Here is a 27,309-nt window from a genome sequence, read left to right on the forward strand (position 1 = left end):
CTTTCTGATAGAATCTGCAGTTATTCTAAAACTCCAGTCACTTCATATCTATTGCAGAATGAAGGAAGGAAATCCAAATCACCAAACTGGCATCCAGTAAAATATATATATTAAAAATTAACCTGTACTGTGCAGGAAATGGGACTATTGCAAACAGGGGAAGAAAAGACCACTTGTTCATAGCGCCAGTGTCACAAGTCCTTCCCACCTGCAAGCAGGTTTTTCATTGCACCTGTACCTCACTGTACTGTGCAAATGACAACAAACTCAACCTGACCGAGGCCATTAACTTCGGGATATAGATTTAAGGTAACTGGTAGAAAGATTAGAGAAGACTCGAGGGAAAAATGTTAGAGAGTGGTTGGGGTTTGGAACTCCTGAAATGGCAAAGAAGGTAGGAACCAGAACTTATCATGGTGATTATTTGATGCCTGAACCATCGAGGCCATGGATCAAGAAATGGGAACTCTGATTTTTGGCAGGCTGGGACAAAATGGGCTACATTAACCACAAGAAAATATAAGAAAACAAGAGGTGTAAGCCAATCAGCCCCTCAAGCTTGTTCCACCATTCAATAAAATCATGGCTGATCTAATGTTGGCCTCTACAGCACTCTCCCCACGCCCCTCAACTCCTCATGCAAGTATCCAGAAATCTCCACCTTGAATATGTTCAATGACCCCACCTCTACAACTCTACAGAGACTTATGACCAGCAGAGAAGGTGGTCCTCTCCATCGCTATTGCAAGTTGATGATTCCTTATTCTGAAACAATGCCCTTGAGTTATTGATATCTCCCTCGGGGAAACATCCTCTCAGCATCCAGCCTGTCAAACCCAGTCAGAATCTTTTGTTCCAATAAGATCACGTCACATTGTTCTAAACACCAATGATTACTGGCCCAATCTTCATACATCAACCCTTTCATCCCAGAAGCCAGCCTGGTGAACCCCTTTACTGCCACCAATGTAAGCATTGTGCGTAAATAGGGAAATCAAAACCGCATGGAATCTCACCAGCTAAAGTTGCATCCAAACTTCCCAACTTTACTCCATTCTCCTTGCAGTAGGCCAACACTCCATTAGCCTTCCTATTTACTCCCTTTCCCTCGGCATACATTTCTTTGATCCCAGAAATTTATTTTACTATATTTTTTTTAAAGAAAAGATTGCAAAAAGTTTCTGTCCCAATACAATATCTTGTTCCAGGGCAGTTATCACTTTCCTAAAACTTCAACTGGATTACGTGGAGCACTTCAATTAGAGTAGAGAAGTTCCTTGCTCCTCCATATGAGGAAGGACTGACTGAAGGTTCAATAAGGCTGCGAGAATGGTCATCATAACGTTATAAAAATACAGTCGGATCACTACCATTCTTCAAAACACAACCGCTGCATTGCCTACCTCCACAATAGACTGACGATTAAAAAAACCCTCCAACTCTCCCCCAAATTGATTTCCATTCCCTCCCTTCCGGCCCACACCCGAGGGCACCGATTCTGTTGGGCTAGTCTTCCACTCCCATATTAGCTCCTGCCGCCGTCCTTCCTGGACGTTTAAATATCAGGGACAACTATTCAACCTTGAGGGGAATCCAGTTCTTGCTCCAATCTGATATCCACTGACGAACTCTCTCCAAAGGACGTCAGGTATGGGGAATTCACCCGATTTCCCCTCCTCGTATCAGCACCCGGTTAAGATTGAGCCGGGACTTTCTCAACGATCCGGCCCTTGTAAAAAGCCCGAGTATTTTAACTTTGGGCAAAAGCCCAGTGTATCACAGGTCCTAGATAGTGTAAGGCGGGCTAAACATCCGTACAAAGATCAGTCACAGTGTAGGAAGCGAAGGGGTCATCTTCAACTTCAATTAAGATAGAAACTTAACTTAAAAACCAGTTAAGACAAAAACTGACTGGCTGCGCAAAATTTCATAAAAGTCTGGAGCAGTTAGCAACTGAAGCAGTTTCAAAGATAACATTACAAGCTACCTCCAGCAGTTGCTGGTTCAGTGCAAGTTCCACAGCTGATGTGTGCTCTATCTGTCCCAGGACCTTCCAACCACCACCGCGTTCCCTGAAGCTCCCAACAAGCAACAGAACGGGTCCGTTTCCATCAGAGGCCCTCAAGACAAGTGCACTGCAGAAAGCGCTGGGCAGACGCACAGGACCACCTACAGAGCGAGGGAGCCGGCGCTTCACCAGCCACATGGAAGAAACAAAAAGCTCGCCAGCTAAATCCCAGCACCATCCCCATCCTAACCGACTGGAAACGGTTTTTTTTGTTTTACAAAGATCCACAATCACAACAGCAACTCCGCCAGCAGGGACACAGAATCACGTCCGCTCAGTACCGAGGACGCAACCCTCACATCTAACCTGCTCCGGAGACGGCCAGCGGCCAGTATAACCTGCTGCTCTCTCGAGGCTGTAGCACAGGCTACCCGTTCTCCCAGTTAAGGGCGCGCTCCCTGGATTAGACCGCTCTCCGTCCTGTCCTGGTTCAGATCCGACGCACTACACTACATTGCACTCTTTTCTACCCTGGTTTAGATCTCATGTACTCACTCATGTAAGCTCCGCTCCTTCCCGTCCCAGTTTAGGCTGGGTTCACTCGGGTAGACGTCCTGATGGACTTCACTCCGTTCTGTGCTGACTCAGACTGGGTATACTCAGATAGACGGGACTTTTTTCCCTGTCCCGCTTCAGACCCGGTGCACTCACTGAAAGAGATTGCGGGTCAGCCGCCTCTCACACTGACGTGCCGTGAGAGCGCAGCCAGCACTAATCTGACTTTACTCAATGCAGTGGCAAAGTGGAACGGGACAGCTGCAAAAGAGGGACTGGACAATTCAGGCAGCACGGGGTTGGATCCTCGGAAAAAAGGACACTGGACTCCACTGGTTGGAAGTCGACACGCTGCTCGTAACGAGATAGCGATCCTTAAACAGATTCGACAGTGAATTTCGCCTCGCTGGATGGGACACACAGTTTATCAACTAAGACACTGCAATCATCGAATTCGGCTCGACTACAAAAGTTGTTGAGCATATTTATGAACTTTTAAAGGGGCAGTGCGCTTAATTCCACTCAATGTTCCCTGACCCGATAACATTCTTGGTATGTCATCCTGGGCACACATATTCACTCACTCAAACTTTCACACTCCTGTCACACACATTTACCACAGGCCTAACCTGAGCAAACACACTCATGTACATACACAATGCTCGCAGAAGTGCTCAGATCAGTGCAGTAAGCACAGAGCTCCAGAAAGTCAATAGCTGGACCCATTGAGAAATGTTTGAGGCACAGTGTGACAAAGAAACAAATAAGACCCCAAAAAAAACCCAAAGCAATGATTAGAAGCAACTCAGCAAGTCAGGCAGCATCTGTGGATAGAGAAACAGATTTAATGACCCAACATCAGAACTGGAAATGTGATCAAAATACTAAATTAGAGATGTTTTGAAGAGTTGAGTTTAAGATTTCTGAAAGTAAACATTTGCTGACAAATAAAGAAATCGGAAAACCCCAGGAAACATTTAAAACAGTGACAAATAGAATCCAGGGTACATATAACCATCTAAAAACATGAATAAGTTGCTGGTAATAACACATTAGCGATGAATTAAAAGATAAGGACAAAATTCAAAGTAACAGATGCCCACTAAGTACATTGATAACTAAGGAATCATAAGAAGAAATTACAAAGAAATATAAGAACATTAATAAAGTTTTCTACAGACACATACCCAACCAAAGAAAGGACAGAGTGGAGGTTCAACCACCGAGGAGAACAGGATACACTCGCAGGAAATCACACCAAATTAGCAGCAATATTTAATCTTATACTTAGAAGGAGGCCATTCAGCCCATTGGATCCAATGCCAGCTCCCACAGGAGCAATCCCATTAGTCCCATTCTCCTCTGCATATTTCTCTGTGCCCCTGCAAGATATTCTCTCTGCCACATGTCCATCAACTCCATTTTGATTCTTTTTGCCATTAACCTACAATATGAAGAAATATATTGAGCAGTAATATACAGCAGCCAATTAACCTGTCAGCAATGTCAGGAGAAAACCAGAGTACCTGGAAAAAAACCCACATGCCCATACAGAGAATGTGAAAACTCTGCTCAGGCAGCACCCGAGATCAAGATTGAATTCTGGTCTCCAGAGCTGTGAGGCAGCAGTGCTAACTGAACATTAAATAATTAATTTGCCTTGGTATTTATTAGGGAGACCATGTTGGTGGGCATAATATTAAAATAGATCAAAAAGCATATTAACATTTAATATAGAGAGGGGAGGGAAGATAATTGATAAACTAATAAAACTTAGAGGAAATCTGGATAGATTGGATCTGTATATTTAAAAAAAGATTTGAAAGGAGTAAATGAGACACTTAAGTAATTATAAAAAAATCATTGGGAAATAGAACGGTGCCAGTTGGTTGGTGTACCACTAATGTGATTCCCATATTTTAAAAGGGGACAGAAAATACCAGATAAACTACAAATACATTGGCTTCATGTCACTGGTAGAAAAGCTAACAGAAGCCTTACTGATATTCCTTGGAAAGTAAGTGTTTAAATGTGGTAAAGAGTGAAGGCTACCAGAAGCACAAATACACAAATCACCAAAAGTGGTGACGCATCAGACCATAAATAAAAAGCAGAGGATTCTGGTCATCACATTACTGGAATGACGTGATTGCATTGGAGAGGATGCAGAGGAGATTTATGAAGATGTTGTCAGGACTAGAAAACTGTAGCTAAGAGGAAAGATTGAATAAAGTGGGGTTGTTTTTAATGGATCAGAAAAGGTTGAGAGGAAACAATTGAGATGCATAAAGTAATGAGAGGCCCAGATAGAATAAATGGGAAAGGCCTATAGCAGAGGAATCACAAACCAGGCGACACAGAGACATACAGCACAGAAATTGGCCCTTCGGCCCACCATGTCCATGCAAAACTATTTTACATAGACTGAAACTAATTGGTAGAAGCATTAGACAGGAAAAGAGGAAAAGTGTTTCACTCAGAGAATGGTATGGGTCTGGAACTCACTGCCTGAAAGAATGTCAGACGCAGGAGCCCTTGTCACATTTTAATTGTAGTTGAATGCATGCTTGACGAGCCATGACCAACTGTGCTACAGACCCAGTGCTGGACGATGGGATTTGGTTGGGTACTTCTTTTTGACTGGCACAGATATAATGGGCAGAACAGCCTCTTTCTGTTTAACTAATTTTCTAAGATTATACGATTCAAACTCTGGGGTTCATTTCCAGAAAAACAGGATTGAAACACAGAGTGTTTATTCTAAACTTGCAACGAACCTATTTGTAGCACTGAAAATGGTTCTGCCCTTGAGATACAGAGGTACTGGTAAAAATACAAAGAAGATCAGAATTATCTTCAGACCCCGAATTGTAAGTGCTCCAACTCACTCAATACAAAAGTCATCACTAACCATGAAACATATTTCTCACAGTCAGTCCCAGGTTATCCAGGAAGTTCACACCACTCGTTTGTTCTGCAGGAGTCCACTTTATCAGACATCTTTAATGGGAACCATTGCCCCGAGAATTTAATCTTGGTGGCTTAATGTTTGCTCTGTGTGTTCCTTGGCGGTGTAAATGTACTCTGTGTGTGTGTGTGTGTGTGTGTGTGTGTGTGTGTGTGTGTGTGTGTGTGTGTGTGTGTGTGTGTGTGTGTGTGTGTGTGTATGTGTATGTGTCTGTGCGCGCGCACGCACGTGTGTGTGCATTCATCCGTCCAGTGGTGGTGTGAGTGTTGCCAGTAGTGGTGTGAGTTTGCCCACTGTTAGTGTGAATGTACCCATTATTGATGTGAATGTGCGCAGTGTTGGTGCAAGTGTGTCCAGTGTTGGTAAGAAGGCAGCCACTGTTTGTGTGAGTGTGTCCGGTGTCAGTGCGAATGTGCCTGTGCTGAATGAATGCTTCCGATGCTGGTTTCAGTCCCAAAAACACTCCAACAATTTCTGCAGAATGGCAGGACAGTGAAGGTCACCTTTACCTCTACATCAGAAGGACAAAGACAGCATGTGAATGGGCATACCATCACCTGCAGTTCCACTTCCACTCGTGTACCATCCTGACTTCAACATATTTCACTGTTGCTTCATTGTTACTGGGTCTAACCCTGTAACTCCCTCTCCAACAGCACTGTGAGAGTACCTTCACCAGAAGGACCACAGCAATTTAAGAAAGCAGTTCCTCAAATCCTTCTCAAGGGACATTAGAGATGGGCAGCAAATGGTGGCCTGGCCAAAGATGTCCATATCTTGTAAATAAACAGATGAAAAAATTACCAGGGCCCTGGAGAATGTAGTTGGCCTTTGCAAGATGAGATTCCTCAGTTTGTGCCAAGACAGGGGTGCATTACATCACACCCCAAGCAGGTTGCGTGCTTTGCTGTGCCCTGGAAAACATGGCCAACAGAAGAGCTCGGGCCTTATCTGAAGAACCACAATGAAAGGAGAAGTAGGAGGAGCCAGAGAAGGATGAAGAGAAGAATGAGCATCAGGCATCACAAGTGCCAGTCTATAAGGATCACATATCGGGGAGAAGGCAATCTCTGGATATGCAGGCAGACACAGTTTAATAGCCTGAAATTTCTCTGAAGGACATCTCTGCAACATTTCATGGCAAATTCTATGATTATTTGCCTGGCCTAGACATTGCGGCAATTTCTTTATCACAGACAGGAACAAGTTACTGTGATACATTGATATGGCCAATATTCCCTTCAAGTACACTAGATCTCACAGAATGAGGGAAATGAAATGCAGCTATATTTCTGGAGAACCGAAAGATCTGAAAAGTGCCCACAGTTTGTTTAACTGGCAGTACCACTTCAGTCTTACACTTCATATTGTAATTCCCTAATATCAATAAAACACCTCGTAGTTGAAGATTATTATTAAACCTACCCTCAAAAATATATCACAATGGAAGTGTCTTGGCAGAAAGGGTTCCAAAAGAAGAATTTTCAGGAAAACACTTCATGTTTGTTAACTGGCACCTAACAGCTAGGAATATGCCTCAGAAGAGTGGATTGTTGCAATTGTGGAGTTTTAAACTTTTCATTCAATTTAGCTCTCTAAGCAGCTCTGCACGGAACTTTATAGGAAGGTATGTGCCTTGTTGTAAACACAGGGTAGTTGTAATAAAGTGGATCATCAGATTCACTTACAGTAGTTGCTTCAGTTAATGTCAGTTGAAAGCAAAATGAGAATAATTGATCCAGTTTAACGCTCAATTTCAGCATTTTATACACTTTTAACCAACCAAATAAAACTCTTAGATGTGCTGGGACCTCTGGGAAACTCATCCCCACAGGACTTGGCTATTCTCCTTTTGTCACTGCTCGGAACTACCTTACTCCATCTCTGCCAATGTAAGGACCAAACCACTGATGCTGTTCTGGTTTTGTACAACCTCCTGTTAAAACCCTGTATACATTCATTCAGACTTCTCATGGATGTTTTCTGATCACAGTCCTCACCAGTACTGATGTGTAAACCTTTGTTCTGACATCCACTCGCTCTAGATTCCCTTCACCTCCTGGCATGCATGCCATGTTTCTTTTCCTGTGCTGCACACCCCTCTGGCCTCTCTCTGCTACCATTTGCAGCAGCGCATTCTTCTTTCTCTACTTCCTCGTCATCCTCCTTGATCCCGTCTCCTTCTCCCCATCCTCTCCTCCTGTACCGGTAATTGAATGGGGACGGGGATTTTGGAGGTCTCTCAGGATAGCCTGCAACAATAGAAAAAACATGAATAATCTGTGTGGCTGGTGCTTCGGGGGGGGGGGGGCAATTCAGGGGCACACATGCAGAGATATGCAAGCAGAACAGCCAGTTCAATAAGAAGTGCATTAACGGTGAGGGGACAAAAGATATGTGCTTACGGAGGAGTTCACAACCTCTACAGTGGCCCCAGCATGGTACTGGATGCCTCAAATCCCATAAGAGGGGCCTCTCTTCCAAAATGTGAGGGACCGCGTATGAGTGGATCCTGTTCCCATCTGATTGGCCAGCCTGATTACTTTGACCTGAAATACACAGAGGGAAAGATTACTTGTAGTCTACCGTGACATTCTTATATTACTGACTCTACAGATCCTGTGTGTGGTATTGTGTGGATGTTGTCTGAGTATCTGGAAGCAGCTGAAGACAGGAGCTGTGGGAAGGAGCTCAGGGCTCTGATACAGCAACGTGTTCACATTCGCACCTTGACATACCTTGTGAAATCATGGTATCTCCTCCTACATCACTCCATGTTTCTCAGACTCTTGCTACTGGAGGGTGCCACATCTTTCTCACTAAATGCCCTTTAATTATAACGGCTGAACCCTTGCTGCGGCTCCCCCTCACATTTTCCCAACCTGACTGCATCGCTGCCCCTCCCTCTCAGCAGCCTGTTGAAAGCTCCAGTGTTTTCAACCAGCCCTCCTGGTCCTGAAGCACCTGCCCCACCAATAGCCACTGAAGCCCTGACACTCCACCCCAAACACCTCCTAGCCTCTGGGCTGATCACCCTCCCACCTACTCCCACCCTATGTGACTCACATCTCAGAACGTGCTGCATGAAAACAAGCTACAAAGTGGATGTTTTAGGATAATAGCCATCGACTGTTCAGCAGTGATTATCATGAACTGCTCCCTTTGTGTCCATTTGAATTTGATCTGTCCTGCAATTTACCTGCTTAATCAGCCAAAGGCCTTTAAGCACATTAAATGTGCAGGACCTGTTTTGCGTGCACAACACCTTGGCTTTCTTGCACACTTGAACAATGCAACAGTAGGCTCTCACACACAAGATAAACCTGCAGTACATTTCCCACTGGCCAAGAATTTCTAGGCCATAGAACCTGCAGCACTCGACACACTGCAAACGATATGCACAGTGTACAGCAGCTCACAGCATTCAATCCACTGCTTTCAGTGCCCAGTAGGATACAGTCCACAGCTTACAGCCTACAGCTCAAAGCCTTGATATACACAGCCCACCCACCAACCTCAGCATGTGGTATGCAGCCTGCAACTTATATGCAGCAGAAACAAACTCTACGCACATCACAGTGTACAGCACACACCATACAACCCAGATAAAATATTCCATACTGACGCATATATGTCACCCTGCTAGTTATCTACAGCAAGAAGTAAACATGACACAGCAGGTGTCTCCTGCAAATAGTTTAATTAGAGTTTATTTTAAAAACCCTTAAAACTTCTTTCAAATGGACACCATTTGAACTGAGACTCCAACAGTTTTCACCTTTGAAAAGTTGAAGGGTTTCATGAATGCCAACTGTTTTGGTTGTGCCCAAGAGACCTCTTCATCACTTCATTTTGTCAGTGCACTTCCAATATTTTAAGCATGGGTCAATTCCTGTCCCAGGACTGGTATCCATCTCACATTGATCTCAAAGGTACATTAAAAAAACACAGGTTGCTATATTCTTAAGTACTTTGGCATGCAGCTGAATGCTACGTTGTTGAGTAACAAAAGCTTCACAACAACCACCGCTGAGCAGTTAATTGTTATTTTGAGGCCAGCGGAGAACATCCACTTTGTTGCTTGTTGTTATGCCGTACATTCTGCTGGACACATCCTGAGCACACTCATAACCGCATGGCCCTTGTGCCATCCAAGAACAGACTCCTGAGCACAATGCAGACTTCACTCCAAGAATAAAATTGCAAAGATATTTCAAAAGGACATAAGAATCGGGAGCAGAAGTGGGCCATTCGGCCCCTCACACCTACTCCGCCATTCAATGAAGTCGGCGCTGATCTACTTTTGGCCTCAACACTACTTTCCCATGTTCTTCCCCTACTTCTTGCTCCCTTGTAGTTCAATGTCTTTCCATCTTCACTTTGAATGTATTCAAGGACACAGCCTCCACAGATTCTGGGATAGAGAATTCCAAAAGTTCACAGACCTCTGAGAGAAGAAATTTCTCTTTATCTCCATCTGAAATGGGTAACCCCTTATCCTGAAACTCTGTCCCCTGTATATAAATATCCCCACTGAGAGAAACATTCCTCCAGCATCTACTCTGACAATCCAAATCAGAATCTTAAATGTTATATACAATCGCCTTTTGTTCTTCTAATTTCCAATGAGAACAGGTCTAACCTATTCAATTTTTTTTAATATGTCAACCCCTTCAGAAGGTATCAACCAAATGAACCTTCTCTGCACTGCCTCCAATTCTTCCTTAAATAAGGAGGCCAAGACAGTACTCAAGGTGCAGTCTCACCAATGCGCTATAAAGTTGCATCAAAACTTCCTTATTTTTATATTGCATATTCCTTGCAATAAAGGCAAACATTCCATTAGCCTTCCTAATTACTTGCTTCACCTGCATGCTAACCCTTTGTGTTTCACATACTAGAAACCCCAGGTCGCTTTGCACCCCAACATTTTGTAGTCCCTTAGCACACAATGCCAAGCCACATACAAGGGAGCGTGACATTTAAACCTCACATGACTAGCCCAGCCCAACTCATGGGGTAAAAGCACACCAGTCTTTGGCTAGGATTGAGCGGGATGAAGAACTTGTGGTTATGTATCATTGTTCATGGTGTTTCAATATAGCAATTACTTTATTTCAATTGAAAGTGCTGCTGATTTGTAGGCAAATATATCCATGAAACAAAATTGATACTGATGTAGAATCACAAAGGGTTTGTAGACCAGATAGCTGTTATCCATTGGTCTGTACTAGAAGAGTGCAAGAGATGTTCTCCAAGAGTGAGCTAAGCCTGGAACATGGTGGCCACAATGACCATCATCTGCGCTAAGGTTCAATGGAGGAACAAGGGCTGAAGAGGGCTCAGGAGTGGGGACGCCGTAGTATTAAAGGGGAACAACTGAAAGATTGCGGGTGAAGGGAGAGCAGAGGAGAAACCCAGGAAGTGCTCGGAGAGAGTAAATGAAGTAATGGGCTTGTGTCTGGAGCAGCGACCAAAAGATTCCCAAGACTGGGCTAATAGAATTATAGAGACATGGCTGAGAATAGGCAAAGATGAAGCAGTCTTAAACTAAGGGTAAGGTGGAGTGAATACCTTAATTAAAACATGTTGGCCTAGAAATCCTATTACTTGGTACAAATATTTTATGTGCTATGAGAAAGAATTTTATTGAAAACCCACTCACTGCATTTGAGTGGATGATTTGTGTGTGCACATTTTGGGCATTCAGTCTGCATTCTCCATGGACGTGATGTATATGCACATGGAGGGTGCTGGACTGACATGGTGGCTCAAAATTATGTACAAGGGGCCCTTGGGTCTTAACCAGAGCTTTGAATCCTGCTTTGGCGTTTGGCAAAGTGCTCAGACCTACCTGTGCTGCCTCTTGGGAGTCTATGATATCCACCTTCCTCAAGGTTGATTCTTCCTTTAATCATCCATACCATGTGATCACCCACAGTGCCAATTTCCCCCACCACCACCCCCCATCCCAACCACCCCACCTCATCCCCACCAACCTAATGTACCTAATGTAGTCTCCAACCTAACAGCATCAACATCGAGTTCTCTTACTTCTGGTAACCCCTCTCCTCTGTTTTCCCCTCCCCCCCTTTGTTTTCCCTCATTCTTATGGCTCCCTCACCCCTTCTCTTTCCCCTCCCCCACCCTCATGACCTGCCCACTACCTCCCTCCTATTCCACACCTCCTTCCCTTTATTCCATGGTCTACTGTCCTCTCCTACCGGACTCCCTTCTTCAGGCCTCTGCCTCTTCCACCTATTACCTCTCAGCTTCTTACATTATTCCCATCCATCCCACCTCCCGCACCCACCTACCTTCCCCCCCCTCACCTGGACTCACCTATCACCTGCCAGCCTGTGCTCCTCCCCCTCCCACCTACCTTTTTATTCTGGATTCTGCCCTCTTCCATTCCAGTCCTGATGAAGTGTCTCGGCCCAAAACGTCCATTGTTTATTTTCCTCCACAGATGCTGCCTGACCTGCAGAGTTCCTCCAGGATTTTGTGTGTGTTGCTCCAGAATCTCTTGTGTCAACCCAATGTACCCCTTGGTTCACTGATATTTCCCCAATCCCTTTCCCTACTCATTAGATTATCACCTCACAATCCCTCAACCTCCAACAACCATCTCCTCAGGCACTCCTCCGTCATCATGCCCCAACCCCAACCCTGATCATCTCCTCAAACCTCCCCCATTCCCTTGATTACCCCTGAGCCTCCATCACTGATCATCTCTCCAGCACTCCACTCCAGCCAGCTCCATAGCCCCCTACCTTCGTCATCTCCATAACTTGCTGGCTTGTGACCTCTCTGACACTGATGTAACTCTTGGGGAAACAGTAATATTTACAGAATTGTTTCTCATTTTCTCCATGAAATATTTTGCGACAATACACAATGCCGTTAAATTATTTAATTCACTTATTTTCTGTAAGAGAAACTTATACTGAACAGTTTTGAATGACATGAAAAAATAAACTGTCATAAGCCACTCTGGCAAGAGAAGGTACACTAGAAAGTACAAGTTTCAATAGTTGCAGTCTCAGGTTTTCTAATAGCGCAGGTTTTGTCTCTTCCTCTTTTGTCTCTCAGAACAGATGTCATTTACAGAACCATGGGCATTGTCAAATGAGAACAAATATATAAATAGTGCCCATACTCCTGACATCAATGAGAAGGGAAATCAGGCGGAGTGTACAACAGGCACTTCGTTCATGACCACAACTCCCTGACCTTTAGCATAGCCATGGGCAAAGATAGGAGTAGATGATATGGGTAAGTTTTTAATTAGGGGAGGGCTAATTACGATGGTATTAGGCAGGAATCTGGGAGCATAAATTAGGAACAGATGCTCTCAGGGAAATGCACAGCAGAAATGTGGAGGCTGTTTAGGGAGCACTTTCATGGGGTTCTGGATAAGTTTGTCCCACTATGAAGGGAAAGGATGGTAGGGTGAAGGAACCACAGTTGACAAGAGAGGTGAAACATTTAGTCAAGAGGAAGAAGGAAGCATACTTAAGGTTCAGGAAGCAAAAATCAGGCAGGGCTCTTGAGCATTATAAGGTAGCCAGGAAGGAGCTTAAGAAGGGACTTAGGAGAACTAGAAGGGGACATGAGAAGGCCTTGGTGAGTAGGATTAAGGAAAACCCCAAGGCGTTCTACACATATGTGAAGAACAGGAGGATGACTGGAGTGAGGGTAGGACTGTTCAGGGATAAAGGGGGAAACTTGCCTGGAGGCAGAGGAGATAGGGGAGGTCCTTAACAAATACTTTGCTTCAGTGTTCACTGGGGAGAGAGACTTTGATGAATGTGAGATCAGTGTAGAACAGGCTAATGTGCTGGAGCATGTTGAGGTTAAGAAAGAGGCAGTGTTGGAACTTCTGAAAAACATTAGGATAGACAAGTCCCTGGGGCTGGACAGAATATACCCAGGTTACTACAGGAGGTGAGGGAAGAGATTGCTAGGGCATTGACAATGATATTTGCATCCTTGCAGGCCACAGGTGTGGTACCAGAGGATTGGAGAGTGGCAAATGTTGTTCCCTTGTTCAAGAAAGGTAATAGGGATAATCCTGGGAAATATAGACCAGTGAGTCTTACATCAGTGGTGGGCAAGTGAGAGGATTCTTAGGGACAGAAGTTATGAGCATTTGGAGAAGCATAGTCTTATTAGGAATAGTTAGCATGGTTTTGTGAGGGGCAGGTCGTGCCTCATGAGCCTAATAGAGTTTTTCGAGGAGGTGACAAAACAAATTGATGAAGCTAGAGCAGTGAATGTAGTATATATGGACTTGACAAGGTTCCCCATGGTAGGGTCATCAGAAAGTCATGAGGCATGGGATCCATGGCAACTTGGCTGTGTGGATTCGGAACTGGTTTGCCCACATAAGGCAGAGGGTGGTAATAGATGGGGAATATTCTGCCTGGAGGTCGGTGACTAGTGGTGTTCCACAGGGATCTGTTCTGGGACCCCTGTTCTTTGTGATTTTTATAACTGACTTGGATGAGGAAGTGGAGGGATGGGTTGGTAAGTTTCCAGATGACATGTAGGTTGCAGGTGTTGTGGAAGGTTGTAGTCCTGTAGGTTACAACAGGATATAGACAGGATGCAGAAATGGGCAGAGAAGTAGCAGATGGCGTTCAATCCAGAAAAGTGTGAAGTGATACACTTTGGAAGATCAAACTTGAAGGCAGAGCACAAGGTTAATGGCAGGATTTGTAGCAGAGTGGGGGAACAGAGGGATCTTGGGGTCCAAGTCCATAGATTCCTCAAAGTTGCCATGCAAGTTGATAGAGTGGTTAAGAAGGTGTATGGTGTGCTGGCCTTCATTAGTCGGGGGATTAAGGTCAAGAGCCATGAGGTAATGTTGCAGCTCTATAAAACTCTGGTTAGACCACACTTAGAGTATTGTGTTCGGTTCTGGTCACCTCTTTATAAGAAGGATGTGCAAGCTTTAGAGACGGTGCAGAGGATTTACCAGGATGCTGCTTGGATTAGAGAACAGGTCTTATGAGGAAAGGTTGAGCGAGCTAGGGCTTCTATCTTTGGAGTGACGCAGGATGAGAGGCAACTTGATAGAGGTGTATAAGATTATGAAGGGCATAGGTAGAGTGGACAGCCAGAACCTTTTCCCCAGGGCAGCAATGGCTAATACCAGAGGACATCCGTTTAAGGTCAGAGGAGGAATGTTCAGGGGAGATGTCAGAGGTAGGTTTTTTACGCAGAGAGTGGTGGGTGCCTGGAACACTGCTGGGGGTGGTGGAAGAGACTGATACATTAGGGACATTTAAAAGACTCTTAGATAGACACATGGATGTAAGAAAAATGGAGGGTTATAGCTGTGTGGAGGGAAGGGTTAGATTGATCATGGTGTAGGTTTATATAGGTTGGCACAACATCATGGGCCGAAGGGCCTGTACTGAGTTGAATTGTTTTATGTTCTATGTTCATTAACTACCATCCAGTTTACACAGCCTCACTGATCTTCATTAGCATAACAAAATCTTCAATTTCTTCTGGCACTAAATTACATACACCATGTCCTTGGGATCAATCTTTTGATTGACTTCACTAAATTGCAACTAATTCCTCCCTTCTTTCTCTTATTTGGCCAAGCAAAACCTCCAAGGACGAGTTTTCAAATTTTAGGACTCAGAAACCTGAGGCAGCATCTTCCGAAACACTTTGACGTCTTTGCTCTCTGATGTTGCCTTGTTGTTCTCCCCCATTAACTGCTGCAGTCAGTTACACCTTACAACACCTTCCAGAAAATTTGTTGGATTTTGCAAAGACAGTGTTGGTGGCAAGTTTCCTGTGCCTTGAGGTGCCTGCTATTGGTGGTTCAGGTGTCAGAAGCATACAGGAGGGCAGGGGTCACTGCTGTCTGTTAGTCTCATGCCAGGTCTTGTGTCTTGACCTTTTCCTCAATCAACCAAATGCTGTGCTGACACATCGAAGGCGATGGTGTCTGCCTTCACCAAGAGGTAGTCCTGAGATAGAAGTGATTGACATTTTCCAGAGTTTGAAGGGCAGTGTTATGCAGTGAGGGCAGTTTGGTAGGGGGCATGGTGTCTCTACAAAGTTGACGAAAATCATTGGAAGGACAAAAGAACCAACATTAGTGTCCTTCCAATGATTTTCGACAACCTTGTAGAGACGTCAGAATGCCAACGTCCTTAGCACTGAGGTCCCAGTTACACTCATGCAGCTCCTTTGCGCATGTCCAACATCAGTGTCCCAAAACAATCAATCTAATCTGAGCTCCTTCAGGAAAATATTACCAGGCAGAAAGAGAAAAAGATTCAAGGATGTGCTTAAAGCCTCCGTGCAGAACTCAACATCCTCACTGATTCCTGGGAATATCTGGCCCATTACCTGCTCAAAATGGAAAAGGGGTATTTGGAAACTTTGGATCCATGTACTAGGAGCACAAAGACCCCCTGCATAAGCAGTGGAAGGAGCAGACTCCCTCTATCCAAATGTCCCAGGAGGCAGGTCCTACCCCACTGCTGGAAGACTCTGCAGTTCCCATTCTGGCTCCATCAGCCACCTTAGAACCCACAAAAGTGGAGCGGAACCAAATCATCCCCGATCTCAGCATCAACTTCCTGTGCCCATTATCCCCCTCACCAAATCACTATCCCAAAAGAGTGTGTAACTGGAAAATCCCAATGACCCAGACCAAAACAAAAGCAGCAGGATCAGAGTGAGTCACACTGCCAGGTAGATATATTTTGCGTAACAATCCTGGTGGATCATTAGCCTAGAAGATAATCCAGGTCTTCCGGTAATTGGTGTCCCATTCTAGGGAAGAGTTATGAAAATTAGGTAAACCTAATTTGAGGTCTGGGTTGGGTGTGTGTTGTCTTATTAGTTGAATTCACTTCTTTCAAAGATTTAATGATGCTACTGCAGAGGATGAAATGGAGAACTGGTGAGAACAGAGAATAAAAGTTTAAAACCATTATTTTATAACCCAAGTAAAGAATCTCTGATTAAGGAGGTACCTTGGGGGAAGATAGACTTGGAATTGTGGGAATGAAAAGGAAAAATTAGAAGAGGACAAAGCCATCTTTTTGGTTTCCACCCTCCCCCCTCCCTTAAACACTTAACTGAAATAAGACACCAGCTCAAACCAGGAAAGAAAAGTAAGAGGTAGAGGGCATTTGCTTTTATTGTTGGAGCCCCCGGGGAATCAAGGCAATATCCTGCTCTGAACATTCCTTCCCCCACGCAACATGAACAGAGAGTGCAGGAACAACTAGGTCTCCTGAAGCACCATAAAACTGCACTTGTTAATCCCACCCCCCCCTTTTCAATGTAGACAATAAGTTTAACCACTCCATTCATAGTCAGTGCTTTGTTCTACTGTCCCTGATTTAAGCCTTAGGCTTTTAAACTTCAATTCAAATATGACTTGAAGAGGATTTTCAGAAGTGAGGTGACGATCTGGGGGTTGGTTACTATAAACATTTAAAGGAAGAATGACCAACTTCTCAAACCACTTTGCCTAATTAAGTGCACTTACTGCAATCTTATACCACACAAATAATGTAAATGGAAGATGGAACTGATTCATTTTGTTTTCTCATGGTAGGATGACATCAGTCCAGCATGGATAGGGTACAGCTTAATTTTTCTATACTTTTCCACAGCACCTTGTCTGTAGTGCTGTTCCCCTCCACCTCAAAGCAGGTGTACCACAAAATAGTTTTGTTTCCAGACTACACTTGAAATCCACAGAACAAACTCAAGAAGGAAGGTAATTAGATAAGGATAAATAGTGTAGGTAGGAATGTCTTGGAATTGAATAATAATCTCTAATCATATGAACAGAACAGCAAGAAAATGGACCCCAACATAAATTGGGAGTGTTGAAATGCTGCTCAGTGCTATGTAAGCGTGTCAGGAACTACACTTATTTTAAAGATACTCTGAGAGTCGGCAGAGGGGCTGATCACTACGCAGGCACTGAGGGAAGTTATGGGGAGCATTCAGATGGCGACAAGGAGGTGAACAGGAGTTGGTTGAGTGGTGTCACAACAACAACCTCGCACTCAGCATCAGCAAGACCAAGGAATTGATTGTGGTTTCTAGGAAGGGGAAGTCAGGAGGACACACACCAGTCCTCGTTGAGGGGTCAGAGGTGGAAAGGGTGAGCAGCTTCAAGTTCCTGAGCGCCAACATCTCTGAGGATCTATCCTGGGTCCAACACATTGATGCAATCATGAAGAAGGCATGCCAGCGGCTCTACTTTGTTAGGAGTTTGAGGAGATTTGGTATATCACCACTCTTACAAATTTCTATAGATGTAGGGTGGAGAGCATTCTGACTGGTTGCATCACAGCCTGGTATGGAAGCTCTAATGAAAAACACTATGATGCTGGAGGAAATCAGCAGGCCAGGCAGCATCCGTGGAGAAAAGCAGGCGGTCAACATTTCGGGTCAGGACCCTTCTTCAGGACTGAAGATAGGAAAAGGGGAAGCTCAATATACTGGAGAAAAAAGCAGAGCAGTGATAGGTGGACAAAAGAGGGGAGGTGGGATGGACACAAGGTGGTGATAGGTAGATGCAGGTAAGAGATAGTGATAGGTAGGTGCAGGGGAGGAGGGGAGAGCAGATCCACCGGGGGATGGGTCAAAGGTAAGAAGAGAGAAAAGAAAGGAGGCTAGGAAAGGGAAGAAGAGAAGAAGCATGGTGGGGGGGGAGGGGTTTGTGGGGAAGGGGGGGTGGGGATTACCTAAAGTGGGAGAATTCAATGTTCATGCCGTTCAGCTGCAAGGTTCCAAGACAGAAAATGAGGTGCTGTTCCTCCAGTTTGCACTTGGAATTCTCCTGGCAGTGGAGGAGGCCGAGGACTCTCACATCAGTGATAGTCTGGGATGGGGAGTAGAAGTGACTGGCAAGAGGGAGATGCAGATCGCGGTTACGGACAGAGTGCAGGTGTTCTGCGAAACGGTCACCTAGTCTGCGTTTGGTCTCACCAGTGTAGAGGAGGCCGCACTTGGAGCACTGATTGCAGTAGATGATATTAAGGGAGGTGCAGGTGAATCTCTGACTCACCTAAAAGGACTGTTTGAGTCACTGGATGGAGGTGATGTGAGTGGTGTAGGGGCAGGTGTTTCACCTATGGCGGGGGCAGTGGAAAGTTCCTGGGGTGGGAGCAGGATGGATAGTGGGGGGAGGAGTGAACAAGGGAGTCACAGAGAGAGTGGTCCTGGCGAAAGGCAGAAAGGGGTGGGGAGGGGATGATATGCTTGGTGGTGGGTTTCCGTTGGAGATGGTGGAAGTGGCGGAGAATGATATTTTGTATTCGTAGGCTGGTGGGATGAAATGTGAGGACAAGGGGGACCCTATCCCTGTTGGGTCTGGGAGGGGTGGGGGTGAGAGCAGAGGTGCAGGAAATGGCAGAGATATGGGTGCGAGCTCTCTCGATCAGTCGGGGGGAAGCCCCAGTTAGAAAAGAAGTTGGACATCTCAGATGTCCTGGAGTGGAAAGCCTCATCATGGGAGCAGATGCAGCGGAGGCGGAAAAGTTGAGAAAAAGGGATAGCATCTTTGCAAGAGACAGGGTGGGAGGAGCTGTAATCGAGGTAGCTGAGGGCATTTTTTTTCCTCTCTCTTCTTACCTTTGACCCATCCCCTGGTGGATCTGCTCTCCCCTCCTCCCCTGCACCTGCCTATCATTATACCTTACCTGCATCTACCTATCACCACCCTGTGCTCACCCCGCCTCCCCTCTTTTGTCCACCTATCACTGCTCCGCTTTTCCCTCCTATATATTGGACTTCCCCTTTTCCTATCTTCAATCCTGAAGAAGGGTCCTGACCCGAAATGTTGACTGCCTGCTTTTCTCCACGGATGCTGCCTGGCCTACTGAGTTCCTCCAGCATCATCATGTTTTTCATCTCAATTCCAGCATCTGCAGTCCTTTGTTTCTCAGGAGGCTCTAATGCACAGGCTTTCAAGAGGCTGTAGGATTGTAGACTCAGCCAGCTCCATCGTAGGCACAACTCTTCCCACTATTGAGGATACCTTCAAGAGGCAGTGCCTCAAGAAGGCGGCATCCATCACTAAGAACACTTACCATCTGGGACATGCCCTCTTTTCGTTACTACAATCAGGGAGGAGGTACAGGAGCCTGAAGACTCACACTCAACAATTCAGAAGCAGCTTCTTCCCCTCTGCCATCAGATTTCTAAAGGGTCCATGAACCCATGAACACTACTTCATTATTCCTTTTTTTCTGCACTATTTATTTACTTTTGGAACTTATAGTACTTTTATGTCTTTGCACTGTACTGCTGCTGCAAAATAACAAATTTCACATCATAAAAGTCAGTGATAATAAATTTGATTCTAATTCAAAGTAAAATCCAGGAACATAGATTTCAAGCAGTTTAATAATAATAGGGACAAGGGGTGGGTGTTAAGGATGAGCATACCAGAGTGCTAGGATGGGCTTTAAACACTATCCTTGTAGAACACAGAAAGAAATATCTGGTGATGAGGATTGCAAGATCCTTACAGAGCCCATTCATCATTATGGAAGGTGAATCCAACACTTTCTATTGAAAGGTGCCCAAAAGAAGCCTATGTATTCATCCAGGCTAGGTTAGTGTGTTCAATCCTGATATCACAGTGTTTCCTTATCTCAGTTACATTCTGTAATTTGGTTTCCTCAGTAAGAGTATATACAAATCACATGTAAGAAAAGATTATAAAATTCAAACCAGAGTTTACATAGTGCTATCTCTCCCTCCAATCGGGAATCATCTCAGGAATTCCTGGTTTGAATTTTATAATCTTTTCTTACATGTGATTTGCAGGCAGTGGCCTCTGATTGGTCCAGTATGGGCATACCAATAAGACAGTGGCCAGCACAATCAGTGTGAAAGGGTTAAATCAGAAATGTCGGCGGCATGTCCGCACCTGCAAGAAATTTAAATTACTTTCATCGCTGCCAAAGGGAGTGTCTAAGAAGTCTGATTGATTGGGACTTTAATCCTCAATTGCAGGCAATATTTCTGGTTCTTCTGCACCATTTAAATAAATTACTCTATTAATATTTTATTCAGTATATCTTTGGTTACTCTGGCTTTGAATTTGCTATCTTTCTCTGTCACACTTAACAGGAATTTCATTAGGGCTGCCCTCTGATAGCCATTTTCCTGGTCTATTTTTAAGGTAACTGAATTTCCTCATTATCACCAGCCTGTTGTTTTTTGCATCTTTCTGAAATGTACCTGCATATTTGCTCTTCAATATCTTATTTACTTCTGGTGACCTGTGGTTTACAATCAGAAGTGCCAGTAATTCTGCTCTTTAGCTGGACCCAGATACCAAACTTTTAAGCACCACCTCTTTTTCCATTGCTGTAACATTATCTTTGCCATAATCTCATGCATTATGTGCATTATGTTTTTCAAGCCAACTTTAGTCTACCATGTGTTTCTTCTCTGTCTGAATCTTGCTATTTCTGAACTGTTCTATATTCCAAAGTTATTTGTCCACCCAGTTCTCTGTGAACTTTCTTTAACATGTCTGATGCTTTATCCTAGTTTCCCTCACTACATAAATTAATTTAGATCATCACTATAACACTAGTTATATGCAGAGACTGAAGAAATTGGGATGATTCTCCTTGGAATGAGAAGACAAAGGGAGATTTAATAACACCATTCAAACTCATAAAAGGATTTGATGAGGTACTTAAGAAGTAACTGTTCCACAGACGGAAGACTTGTTAACTAGTAGGCCCAGATTTAAATTAATTGACAGAAGAGCCAATGCACTGGAAGAAAGAGGAGGAAAGTAAGTGAATAGACAATCTGATGAAGGGTCCCAGACGTGAAATGTTAGCTGTTTCTTTTATCACAGATGCCGCCTGACCTGCTGGGTGTTTCCACCATTTTCTATTTTAATTTCTGATTTCTAGCACCTGCAGTTTTTAAAAATTTTCGTTGATTGGTGAAAAGCATAGCAGCTGAAATTAAAGTCAAAGAAGTGTGAAATGTGTCATTTTAGCAGGAAGACTGAGGAAAAACACTAACAACTACATGGCACCAGTTTAAAAGAGATGCAAGAACAAAGAGAGCCAGAGCCGTATGTCCACAAGCACCTTGAAGGCACCAGGACAATAGAACATAAAACATTACAGCACAGTACAGGCCCTTTGGCCCATGATGTTGTGCCATTTTATCCTACAGAGGTCTTTATTTTAAAATATATGTAGGGTGCTGTCCCTTTAATAGAAACACAGAGGCTTTTTATACAAAACTTAGGTCCCAGCTGGAGCACCATTCTGGCCACCATGCTTTAGGAAGGATGTCAGAGCCTGAGAGAAGTTGAGAGAAGACTTATTGTTAATGGTACCAAGGATGAAAGACTTCAGCTACATGAAGAGATAAGATAAACAAGGGTTGTTCTCGTTAAAAGCAGAGAAGGCCAAATGGAGATTTGATAAGGCTGGATAAAATCATTGAAGGATTTGAAGGCATAAATGAGAGTAAACTACTCCTACTGACAGGTAGCTTGGAAGAGTAGTGGAAGGAGTTCAGCGGTAACTTTCACATAGAATTGGATAAATTCTTGAAGAGAAGAAAATTACAGGACCGTAAAGAAACAGCAGGGGAGTGGAAATAATTGGATATATCTCTCAAAGAGGGTGGGCTGAATGGTGGTCCCGTGTGGTAAGATTCTCTGATCCGAGCCCTCCTACAGAGACCTCAGACTTGTCTTAGTATCTATATGTAAAGACTGTCATGTAAACTAGTCAGCTTGTCAATGATTCCAACCCCATATTTCCTCCCCATCTAATTCAATTGCAGCATCATTCCTATCTCTTTTCAGCACCAGATCCTTCTCATCCATCACCCTGTTCTCTCTGACTTTGTCCAGCTCCTCAATTTCCAAGTATTGCCTTTGTCCTACTCTGAATACTTTCACATCGGCTTCCTTTCATTCAATATTGCCAATGATTTTTTTTAAAGCCCCTTAAGCTCTACACTCCAGAATTCTCACATTAAAAAACATTTCAGTAATTTTTCTTCATTCAAAAGTTTCTTCAAATTTTACCTCTGCAATTTTTCCTTTGGTCAATTTTTGCAAATCACTTCCATTTTCTACATGGTTTCCCACCTCCTATAACAACCTTAGAGGGACTTGTTACGTTGAAAGCATTATATAACAAAGAGAATTTTCATGTATATAGCTTCAAAGCATCTCAAAGTTCTTAAAAGCCAATAAACAAATTCTGAAGAGCATTAATGCAATGGAACATGGCAGCCAAATTTGCCAATAAGTCTCAAAATTAAGATGAGGATATAATCTTTTATAGTGGAGCTAGCTACAGGTTAAGTGTTGATCAGGACAGCAGGAGCTTCAAGTTCATTCACAGAACTCTGAAAATATGGAATTGTTTTGTTGAAAATTGGCTTAACTTGGAGTAGATGATTTTGCACACATTTTTGGGTGCTTTAGCCCTCATTGGGAAATCCATTTCCTCATTTTTTTGCGAGTTATTTGTTTTCCCTGTACTTTTTTTCTGGTGTAACATTCCCCAAATGACATCAACAATCATAGTGCTTGCAAAAATCGTCTGCAGTGAGAATTTCAACAACACAGATCAAAATAAAACAGTGCTTGTTTACCCACAAAACATCCATGTTTTATCATTGCCCAAAAAGTGGTACCCCAGGTTGTGCTGTCGACTCTAGCCTGAGGCATGAGCCCGCAGCCAGTTGCCCAAGAGGTAAGAGTACTATCATTGCATCAAGGTCAATAACTTAAATGAACATTACTGTTGAAGATGAACATGAGTCAGAAGAAATGCTAAATTATTCAATTCCTCCAGTTATTTTTAACTGGGTGGACACCAACAATACATCAACATGTCATTGTACATGCTTTTTGTTGATTTTACTAAAACGGAGGTGCTGAAGAGATTGGGTGGTGCAATGCTGCAGCGAGTACACCTGCGGTCCCACAGCTCCAGTGACCTGGGTTCAATCCTGACCTCCAGTACTGTTTACATGGTCTCCCAGATGCTCTGATTGCCTCCCAGATCCCAAAGATATGTGGGTTGGTAGGTTAATGGGCAACTGTAAATTGTCAATAGTGTAGTGGTAGAATTGATGGGACTGTGGGGAGGATAGGTTACAAGGAAAATAACTGGGAGAACGGGTTTGCTCTGTGAGCCAGCATAGAACTGATGGGCCAAATGACTTCTTACGTCTTAATGAGATACATAAAATCAAAACTGAAACCCTCCCCCTCATATCACAGCTGCCAGAAAGAGAAAGGAAGCAGTGACTGTCATGGACGATTTTTAAAAAGCTAACAATGTACAATGGTTGTTCCAATATATAAGGCATACAGAAAGTTGTGATAAAAACCCATGATATGAACTCAATTATTTAAACAAGTTGATAAGAGCAGGATAGCAAACTCCTAGTAAAATTAATAGTCTACTGGAAGTTGGTTTTCATTAAAGCTCAGTAGACCTGACTAGGATTTCAATTCTTACTGCAGTAAATTTGACTCCACCACCAATGATGAACTATTTGTTTAACTTCTAGGCTGTTTATAGGATAGATATCAGATTAAAACAGACTTCTTTTTCTTTGTAAACGTGCAAAGGCTGTACATTCACACCCCTGTTTAACAATAACGTCCTGCACTTTCCCATTTACTTATTATAACTTTCTAACACTTTCCCACTCACCAACAGGGTTACCTCCTGTGCGTTGCAGAAGATTAACAATACAGTGTTTGAGGGTAACGGAATGAACAAGTATTGAAATGTGTGGCTTTGTGAAAACACATTGCAGTATCTTGTGAGCACAGACCACAGCAGATGAAGACCACACAACGGTGCAGCATTTTGTAGCTAAATTTTATACAATCTCAGACTGTAAGCTGCCGCATTTTGCGGTACCTTGAGTGTGAAGGTCCCACTTCAGGTCCAGTCCTGTATTGTGTTAAAGGTGGGGGTTCTCAAGGAGCTGTATGAAGTAATATTTTCTAACCACTTGCCATAACATTATGATCTATTGAGTTAGTACATCATGATAGCATTCAATAACATTACCTGACATAAAGCTGTAATATGCCATGACCTAATTCTGTAATATCATTACCACATGCATTCACCTCTTGTGAAAACATGAAGTTAAGTTGTCATGTTTGTGTGCATTAAATCATATTACTCATAACACTTGTGACCATATGCTGACTTCATGCTGCAAACCTTTATAGCTGCATGCTGCAGAATATTGTGGTGGCTTTATTCCAATGCCCTTTAACGATGCAGTGCTGCAACCATTTCTGTTATATTACATGAGGTCCCATGTGACACCATGCTCCACTTCTCCTTGATCCAGTGTGTGGCCCATAATGACCTACACTAAAATTCAGGGTATTAGTGTTGTCTCCAAAGACAAATCTGTGAATTCATTTCCTCCCTCTCTCCTTTCACCCCCCTCCCCCTCTGTTGTTACCCTTTGGCAACTTATTTCAGCACCTTTGAATCCTTAGATTACATTCCTTCTTGGTTTCGTACGGGTAGCTCAGCTACTGCTCTGTCACATGCTTGTGTCTCAGATTGGTACAGTCTCTCTCTCTCATTTGTTCTCATTGGTGCAGTCAGCTTCCACACCATCTTTCTCGCTGTGATTTCCAAATTGGTGCATTCTTGCTTTTTCTCTCTCTAGGATTTGCCTCTAACTGGTGCAAGCTCCCTCTCTTTGTGACTTGCTTTACCTCTGATAGGTGCTTACACCTTCCCTCTCTGTCTCCCCTTCATCCTCCTCTCCCCATGATTAGTTTTCATCTCCAGTTCTGCAGGCTTTCTGTCTCTGGCTGGTGCAAGATCCAACTTTCTCCCTGGATCAAATGCCTTTCTCCATTGTTTCACCTTCCTCATCTCTTGGAAATGACAAGAAATCAATTTCTGGGAAACTCCCTGCACTGGCAAAACTTCACATTGTAATGAGATTTGCAGTTATCAAGGTTAAAAGCAATGTTCAACTTGACATGATGCCTGGGTATGTTTATGTAATCCACTCATTTACGCTGCACCTATTAAAATCATTATCAAGGCAAGGAATGTGGTGGGAAACAGAACACCAGAATTTCTTTTGACTTTTGGCTCACCTACTCTCAGGACAGCTACATATAAGCAAAGGAGATGACACTGATCCTAATGTACTGAAAATAATTACATAAGCTGATTCCCCTTGATAATACACAAGCTAAGAGAGGCCATGTCATTGGGTCTATTTATTAAAAATGCAATTGAAATTCTGGTTATGACCTTAAGAAGTTTAAGAAACATAGTAAAGGGAACAGCAACAAGTGCTGACTTAGATTCAGTCTGATATGAACTCTTAGGTAGTAGGGATGAAATAGATATGTCCTTTTAGGGCTATGACAGTATGACTGTTGGTAAGTTTTCATTAATGGGAGGGTCTAAACAATGGGACATAGTTACAAGATAAGGGACTGGTCATTTAAAAGTAGTGTGTAGGAATTCCTTCTCACAGAGGGTGGTGAATCTGTGGAACTCTCTGCCCTGGATGGTTGTGGAGGCTGGATCATTGGGGGTATTCAAAGAGGAGATACATACATTTTTGAACAGTCATGGAACTGAGGGTGATGGGGAACTGACACAAAAGAAGAGATGGGGCTTTGGGCAGATCAGCCATGATCATATTAAATGACGGGGCAGGTTTGAGGGGTGGAGTGGCCTACTCTTGCTCCTGTTTTCTTGTATTTTTATGGGATGTTTGTAGGGAGCTGCAATCCAATCATTTCCACTGTTGTAAGAGTCTGGTTGATGAAAATGACAGCGTAGAGAATGGCTAGGTGGCTCTGCTGTAAGGATCATTGGCTGTTGGTATGATTTATTTCATACAGAGGCAAATGTCCGACATGCCTCTCGCCGGCTTCCTTCCTACATGTGACGGCTACTATGCATGCCACTGGAAAAGCCTCTGTGACCCTGGCTAACATCCAAAGCTACTGTTAAAGGCAAAATATCCCTAAACATCACTATAACCCACAACAGTCTGCTTGCTGACCCTGGAAACTCCATTTATAAAACTTGCATACTTAGCTGTCCTCCAAAACATTGCTTTATTTACTTATTACTACAAAGGTGGCCATTCAGCCCATTGAGTCCAGGCCAGTCCTCAGTTTGCATCATTAACTGTTGCTCTCCGGTAACATTCTTGTTTTTGAGTGAGAAAGTTTAATGATTCAGTGGGGTGCTGCAGTTATAGCAGTGCCATCTGTCATTAAGATTTGCCCGTTTGCCATTTTAAGTGATATAACATAACCGCACAGTGTGATTGTATTATATGGGGAAGGAAAGTCAATATCAGAAGATCGTGCAATTACAAGAGAGCATTGCTGGTAGACAATTACTTACTTACGCTGATGCTTTTGACAAAGGCTTTATTGTGTTAAAGCTGGATCACTGGTCCACCACAGAAGCTTTGTGAGCGTTACGTTGCAGAACACTCTTCAGGTTGTCTGGAAACAAAAAACATTCTCTTTATGTACAAGCAGGAGGCAGGCTTCCTGTAAATGAGGAAAATTACTTTTCTATTGAGCTTGGTTACTTGCAGCTCATGAGAAGACATCTTCAGCTGGGGTCTGGTGAAAGTGTGCACGCGGCAAAGCTACGGGAAGTCACTTGGAGAACTGCAGCTTTAAATAAATAATTTTGCACTGCAGTTTGATTTTGGACAAAGGCTTTCTTTGGTCTGTATA

The 27,309-nt window shown here is 43.6% G+C and overlaps 1 protein-coding gene across 3 annotated transcripts in view; it reads right to left on the minus strand.

Moving 5' to 3' along the window:
* Window positions 1–2,816, minus strand: part of n4bp3 (NEDD4 binding protein 3) — a 100,000-nt gene extending 97,184 nt beyond the window's left edge. Inside the window, exon 1 of one of the 3 annotated variants that reach the window (XM_052015120.1) lies at window positions 2,564–2,816. The gene's annotated coding sequence lies outside the window, so the exon portion shown is untranslated. Of the gene's footprint in view, window positions 1–1,987; window positions 2,092–2,563 lie in introns of those variants that run through there. The other 2 variants (XM_052015114.1, XM_052015117.1) reach the window with 2 other exon arrangements.
* Window positions 2,817–27,309: the final 24,493 nt, after the last annotated feature.

Source organism: Pristis pectinata, chromosome 4 (genome assembly GCF_009764475.1).
Source record: "Pristis pectinata isolate sPriPec2 chromosome 4, sPriPec2.1.pri, whole genome shotgun sequence".
Lineage (NCBI taxonomy): Eukaryota > Metazoa > Chordata > Chondrichthyes > Rhinopristiformes > Pristidae > Pristis > Pristis pectinata.